General features: G+C 49.4%; 1 protein-coding gene across 1 annotated transcript in view; it reads right to left on the bottom strand.

The window, feature by feature from the left end:
- ANXA2 (annexin A2) overlaps positions 1-7,070 on the bottom strand; it is a 43,728-nt gene extending 36,658 nt beyond the window's left edge. The window contains exon 1 of the mRNA XM_068552759.1: positions 6,982-7,070. The gene's annotated coding sequence lies outside the window, so the exon portion shown is untranslated. The remainder of the gene's footprint in view (positions 1-6,981) is intronic.
- Between the last annotated feature and the right edge of the window lie 597 nt (positions 7,071-7,667).

The following is a 7,667-nucleotide window of genomic DNA, read 5'->3' on the forward strand; positions in this document are numbered from 1 at the left end:
AAACACTGGTGACACCCAGGTAATCAATCAACAAGCCCCTAACACACACCCGCACACACGGCCTGCCCCGCATTAAGGGCTGGGAGAGACACACACAAAACTATGAAACACAGACTCCAGTCCTGCAGGACCTTACAGCTCTCTTCCCTTCTCGCCCCAGGAAGACTAGCCCAGGTCATCCAGCTAATGAGTAAGGGAGTCAGGGCCAGGATCCAGGTCCCCTGACTCTTGGGCCCTTGCCCTTTCAACTTCACCACAGTGGTTCTTCATTCCAAGAGATTAAGACATGGAGAGAGAGAAAGACAAAAGCAGCATGAGTGAGATTGGCTAAGGGTCTGAGAGGTGAGGTACTGACTAGTTTCTGAGAAGGACACTCACTCACCCTGGAAGGTTCCAGCCAGAGAAACAAGGGAAAGCCTGAGGAGATGGGATGTGGGAGAGTGTCCCGGGGAGGCGGGGGGACAATAGGCCAGCTTTAAAACCAGCCATGTCTAACGTGGTGGCACGTGGGGGGCCTGAGATGTAAGTTTCTGAATGGTGCAAATTTAAGCTTGGCTATGGAAAGGGATTTGATGCCAATACTCAGTTATCCATTCACCGTATTTGCTCTGGAGGCTGAATTTTCTTACTGAAACAATAGCTCTGCCTTTTTAGTGTACCTGTTGTTTTTAAGTCTCCATACCACAGGAGACAATTCCACCCCCAGTGACCACTCAGCACACTGAAAAATTCATAAGCGCATTAAAAGCAGAACAACCGCTCCGTTTCTGGCAGACTTCTCCACAGAACACAAAAATGGCGTCACTCTTTCCAACACTACAGCCTCACCCAGATCTCCAACTGGTTTCAACTTGCAAAAAAGGAAAAGAAAAAAATCAGCAAATTCAATCTGTTGATGAGTACCTCCACATACCAGTACCTCTTATTTGCAGGGAAGGGTTGGGTGGCTAGACAAGATTGTTAAAATCTCCTTCCTCAGGGAAAGTTTTTTGTTTAAGAAAATAACTAGAGAAGTACAAGGAGACTCACTGAGAGCCATACCCACTTCAAACTGGCTTGAAATAACGCACCACTGGGAAGGGAACACAGACACTCCACCCTAATGAAGGGAACGGAACAGTTTCCTCTGGCCTTGAAAATATTAATAAATGAGACTAATTGCCTGACTGGAAAAGCTCTTATAGCACACAAAGCTAGACATTAAAGAAATCCGTGCAGCTGCTGGAAAAGAAGCAACTTACATCTAACATAAGCACTATCTTAAAGATAACTTAAGAGTTTGTCCTTTTTTTTTTTTTTTTAAACCCAATAGATTACACTGCACCTCACTGTTTCACTTCCAACACACAGTTGCAACAAAAATAGCACAAGTAAAACAGCCTTAACGTCTCTCCACCCCTCAAAAAAGTAAAAGAAAGTCTGCAAAAAGGTTGAAACAAACAAAAAAAGTAAACCTAAAAGTTAGTGCTTCAAATAATAACAACAAGTTCTACTGAAATGAATGAAGAACCAGCTCCAGAAAGCCCAAATACTAATTCTCACAAACAAACAAAAACACATGGCAACAGGGCTCCTCTGCCCAGCAGAATCTGAGTACAACCCAGCAGTTTCGTGGTCACACCCACTTTTAAAATGTGGAGTGTTGATGTGTTACTGCAAAACACATCCCTAGCAACCATGATGAATCAATCAGAGACTGGATGATACAAAGGAGGATTTTTTAAAACCAAAAAAAATGGGGGCGGGTGTGGGGATGGAGGGTTGGGATTACCCGCCAAGCCCTTACTGTGCAGTCCTGGGTCTACAGGACCAGACTGGAATTTTAAACCAAGAGGGGGAAAAAAAAAATGCATGAGTGGGGGGTAGGGGTAGAGTTCCCACTTTATTCACTCTCCACCCCTCCCTCCCAGAGCATTTTTATTTAACAGAACCTTCCTGAAAGCACACAGTTTTCTCCTTGGTTTTTATGGTCTTGATTAATGCCTGAGTCACAGGGGCAAGTCATTCCCCAGAAATCCTGGAATTCTGCCCAGGGGCCTTGATCAAACTGAACAGGATGGACACTGGTGCTGCACTTGCTCTGGCCTGTCCCTTTTGCTGCCTGATCTGAATCAATATTTGTTTACTAACTCCAGACACACTGTGGCCTCAACCTCTCAGAGCCTCTCGTTCAATCTCCCGACGTGGGGTTGGAGTGGGCAGAAAGAGACGTGCAGAAGAATGATGTCACTTGGCACAAAGTACTCTCACGGTTGAGAAATCAAGCTCTTCACATCTACAACTCAATTTCAGTGTTTTATGGCCCAAATATTATATTTCCAATGGGGCCCTGCTGCTTACAGAAAAAAGTCTACACAGCATTCAAGATCTTCCACACTCTGGACTCTACCTACTTTTCCATAAATAAAGCACATGCAAACACGTACACACACACACACACACACACACACACACCCAGCACCGAAGTCAGACTGGATTGGTAATTCTCCAAACACATTCAGCACTGTCCCACTACCTCTAGGCCTGGGTTTTCCAAGTTCCCTCTACTGGGAATGCTCTATCTGGGTCAGCTGACATCCTCAGGAGACTTCAGGACACAAAAAATACTGTTACCTTTCTCCTGTACCTCTCCCTGCTCTGTGCTCCTGTCTCTCTTGGTGTATCTGTGAAATATGAGAGCTGAGGGTACAAAGGCGGTCTTCCATTCTATCTGCCCCCAGGGCTTCTGTCTTATTCATCCCCATTTCCCCATAGGTCTGAGCACAGTGCCTAACACACTGTAGGCGTTCACTCACATTTTTGGATGGTTTACACACACTGGGTCTTTCCACATTATATCTTTTTTTCTTTCTTTTCCACTACATTCTCCTTCCTTAATTTCCTTTCTCTTCCTCGGACTGAGTATCTCAAATGCAGTTCCAGTTCCATACATTCAGAGCTGGAGGCTTCAATTCCCAGCCTCTGTTCACATCTTTGTAAAGCCTGGTAGAGCAATTCAGGAGACAGCCTCTTTCTCATACGATATGCAGCTCTTCACCTTCTCCCACAGCTCAACTTCCACCTTTAATACCGTCAGGGCCCCTTGGCTCCTAGCTCTGTCCACGGGACAACGTGGAAAAGTAACCTTCATCTCCTTGTGGCAAGAAAGGCAGGGAAGGAGGCAGCAAGGAGGAAAGATTTGCAAGTGGCCTTGGGACTCTGATTTCCTCTGAGCTGGGAGTGTGGGGACTGGGTGTGGCAGAGAGACAAAGGGCAAGGATTCCATGTGACGGCCACTCCCTTGAGTCAGAACTTCCCACCCCAAGCCTGGGAGTGTAACTCAGACCACTTAGATGCTACTGACTTCTGACAAGACTGAGCTCAGACGGTTTCACAGCTTCAGGTGTACCCTAGGGGAGACTTGGAGGTAACCTCACTGGAGCCACTGCGAAGAACAAGGCTGGGCATCTCCTGACCCCTACAGCTGACCTGCTCCCCAACAAAGGAGATGGGGACCGCCTCTGGCAACTGGAGGAGGAAAAACAGACCTGACAGTGAAAGAGCGGAAAACATTTTTTTTAAAAGACTGGAATTTCCTCCTGATGTAGCCTACAACTAGAATAGGGTGTGGCACCCGGGAGAAAAAGAGGGAGGTGGATTCCCATATGCATGCAAAAAAAAGAACATTCCATTTCTATTCTTTCTTTTTTTTTTTTATTTTTGGCTGTGTTGGGTCTTCGTTGCTACCCGTGCGAGGGCTTTCGGCTTTCTCTAGTTGCGGCGAGCGGGGTCTACTCTTCATCGCAGTGCGCGGGCTTCTCATTGCGGTGGCTTCTCTCGTTGCGGAGCACGGGCTCTAGGTGGGCAGGCTTCAGTAGTTGTGGCTCGCAGGTTCTAGAGCACAGGCTTAGTAGTTGTGGCGCACGGGCTCGGTAATTGTGGCTCACGGGCTCTAGAGTGCAGGCTCAGTAGTTGTGGTGCACGGGCTTAGCTGCTCCGTGGCATGTGGGATCTTCCCAGACCAAGGCTCGAACCCGTGTCCCCTGCATTGGCAGGCGGATCCTTAACCACTGCACCACCAGGGAAGCCTTCCGTTTAAATTCTCACAGTCAAATCCAGAAGGCAGGTTAAGTCAATGATAACTTTAAACAACACTTTCCCTAAAGCAAGTAAACTATGAAGCTCAGGTCTGTGGAACAGCTGGATTAAAGGGGAAATGAGCCCCAACCAAGTTTGGAAACAAATATTAATTTGGGAGAACGTAAAGCTCAAAATCCAATTACTGTCTATACAATTCACTCGATTTTGTCTATTTTATTTTTTTCCCCACTAGATTTAAAGCCTAAAGAGCAGAGTTTTGTTTTTGTTTTTGTTTTGGTCTGTTTTGTTCAGTGCTATATCCTCAGTGCTTATACTGTGAGTAGAACATAGTAGGTGCTTAATAAATATTGTGGAATGAACAGATGTTTAAGGCATCCCAAGAGAGCCTGGGACTTCTATTTGTGACACACCCATGCTCAGTTTGTAAGAAATGCCTCAGCAGGTCCACAGCCCCACACAAGGGAAGACCAAGAACAAAGGCCAGATTCTAGGCCCGATGGTGCAGGAAGAGCCTACAACCCTCAAAATCAATAACAATTAAAGAAGGATATCTACCTTGCCAGGAAAACTACTTAAATTAGAAATTAGTCAGGAAACCAATGGCCACGATTGCCGGCATGTCAATCGATACAGCATTTTTAATAGCTCAAAGACAAGAGGATGTTAAGTATCGTGACCCCAGTCCAAGACCAAGCTCCTGCTCAAAGCCAGTGAGTCAGCAATATTTCCTGGGCATTTGCAACACGCAAGCCATTTAGCACTGCAGGAAATCACAAAATCTAGGCAGTCCCCCAATCATAAACCTCCAACTAAAAAATTTACATTGATGGTCACACCCTTGCACTGCAGATGCAATCGATACCTCTGGAGAAAGCCTTGACTGAAGATCTGAGATAACAGGTGGAGTCAGAAGTGCTGTATGGGATGGTCTTAACACCACTGACCACTAAGGACACTGAACCGGGCCTCATATGAGATCTTCCTTCACAATGCCTGAATATTATATTATGTGGCTCCTTCCACAGCCTCAAATTCTATAAATTACAGATGTTTAGGTTTAAAAATGTTCTTGTTATCTTTTAAATAACACATCTCCCCTGGGTTGCTGAGGATTTCAGGACCACCAGCCATTCCTAACATTGAATATTAATGAATATTGACTCAATCTGCTAGTCTCTAGCTGGGTATGAGAACACTGAAGTGGGAGGGAGGGGGGAATGCAGCAGAACTGCAGAAGCAAGGACAGGCTTTTGTAATATGTCGGGGCCGGGGGCGGGGGGGGGGGGGGGGCGCTCTCCAAGGAGGCAGGAGGAAGAGAGAAAAGTAGAGAGGGTGATAAGGACATAATTTTCCAATTAAAATAATTTAATCAGGGCCAACCTTAAAACTTAGAAAACTTCCAGTAAAATACTTCAATGATTTACTCTTATGTATTATATACCTCACCCTCCTCCCACCCTCCCTCCCCACCCACCATCACTCCCATCCCGCAAATTAGGCATGTACTATCAGTACTTTGATATAGTGCAGGTTAAGGTAGGGGTTTTCTGGGTTAGCCTGAGAACCTAAGCACCTTCTATAACATTGTTTCAGTGCTACAGCGCATTCTGCATTCGAAATGACCAAGTTCCGGACAGGCACAGTAGGGCACACTTTTGGACAGAACCCATCAGTACCGTCAGTATGAGCTCAGGGGTCCCGACCCCTGGACTCCAGGACCTTAGGGTTCCTGGTAAAGACCCGGCGTGCCCCATGAGGTTACTGTTCTTTTACCTTTAATAGCTTTAAAACGGCAAATCTTAACACAAAAAAAAATGACACTCGGTTTTGGTACGGCACTTAATGTTTTCAGTGTGCTTTACAAATTTATTTTTGAATGAACATGTTTTTTGGAATCTTCGATAATAACCCTATGTGGGGAAAATAAGAATGTGCATTCTTAAACCACTTTCATAGATAAGGAAATTGATGTCCACACCTTTTTAACTGAGAGTTGGTGGAATCCAGGCCTACAACACCAGGCGCTGGGACCCATCTCACAGAGCTACAAGGAGCAGCCCGGGGGGGGGGGGGGGGCTACTCCCTTTTCTGTACCCTCTGTCCCAGACTCAATGTCGCATCAGCGCCAGTAAGTCAGTGACGATTCTCCCCCACAGAACCACGGGGGAACACTTCCTTTCCTGATGCAAAAGTAGTCAACCAAATAACAAACTCTCCAGATACACGGAAATCAGAAGTTGCTCTCCTACAAGCTAAGCTAGACAAAGGAGAATGAGGGGAGGTTCTTCCGTTGCTTTGTTTTACTGGGGCAGGAGGTTGCTGCTAAAAACTCCCACCCCTCGTTCTCCCCCGACTGCTTCCCTCCTGCTCGTCGGCACAAGTTCCACAAATGCGCGTTTGTTTCAAGTAAAGTTAACTTGGAACAGATGGGGATTACTTTCTAGATAGCCGTAGCGCTAGTGTTAAACGTGGAGGGTGCCGCACGTCTGCCGTCCACCCGACCAGGGGCTCGCAGGGAGGCCACACCCAGCCCCCCAGCGGCGCCCGGCGCGTCTGGAATGCGAGGCCTCCCTCCGCCCCCCTCCCCGGCGCCACCTCGTCGGGCTTCCTGTGAGCACTTCGTGGGGGATGCCCGACCCCCTCCTTCTGCCCTGCACCCCACAGGCCGGGGCACACCCGGCCCCCCTCACTCCTGTCCAGACCCCCCTCGCCACTGGGCGCCCTCCTCGCAAAGCTCCTAGTGCGGACCGTCCCTTCAGCCCCCTCCCAGGACGGCCTCCCGAGTCCCCGTCTCCAGAACTGCTCTTTGCAAGGCCGTCTCCTTCCCCCTCTCCACACCCCGCCAGCGCGGCGGCCCCGGGGCCATCGCGGGCGGGAGGGCGGGCAGGGCGCCCCGCTTACCTGGGCCAGGCGCAGTGCGCTGCGAGCGTCGCCAGATGCAGAGCGGAGCCAGCTGGCCTGGGTGGGGCTTTTATAGCCGCCACATCCTCGCGGTGCACGGGAGGCCCGCCCCGCCCGGCCCGCCCCGCCTTCTCCTGCTCCGGCCGCTAGCACCCGAGTCGGGGTGACTCAGACTCCCCGGCCCGCCCGCTCGGTCGCGGGGGACGCCTAGCCCTGGAACGTTACCCGGGCCGCGCCAGTGGGAGCGGCCCCACGCCCACGGTTCTGCCCTCCGGTGAAGTGCCGCCGAGGCTTCCTCGAGCACCAGTACCGGCCTAGTTTCCTCCTCTCTTCCTCTTTCACTTCTCGAGCGCCACGTCGAGTGCGCAGCCCTGCCTCAGGTTAATACGTTTGCAAGACTTTCGTCGACTCTGACCTTAAGTCACTTTTTTGTTTGTTTGTTTAAGGCGTCAATGCAATGGAAGGAAGAATTGTTCCAAGAAACATAAATCGTGATTCCCCTGAGCTGGGCCGTTGGCATCCAGCTCCCCGTTACCGTCTGCAAACATATCAGCTTAACCTCTGACCGGCTATTGCCGGGAGGAGCGCGGGGAGGGAGATCCGCCGGGTCCTGGCGGGCAAAGGACTGGCCCCGCCCCGGCCTCGGAGCGCGCTGGGAGACGCGGAGCCACGGTGGGAGTTGGGTG

This window comes from Eschrichtius robustus, chromosome 1, assembly GCF_028021215.1.
Source record: "Eschrichtius robustus isolate mEscRob2 chromosome 1, mEscRob2.pri, whole genome shotgun sequence".
Lineage (NCBI taxonomy): Eukaryota > Metazoa > Chordata > Mammalia > Artiodactyla > Eschrichtiidae > Eschrichtius > Eschrichtius robustus.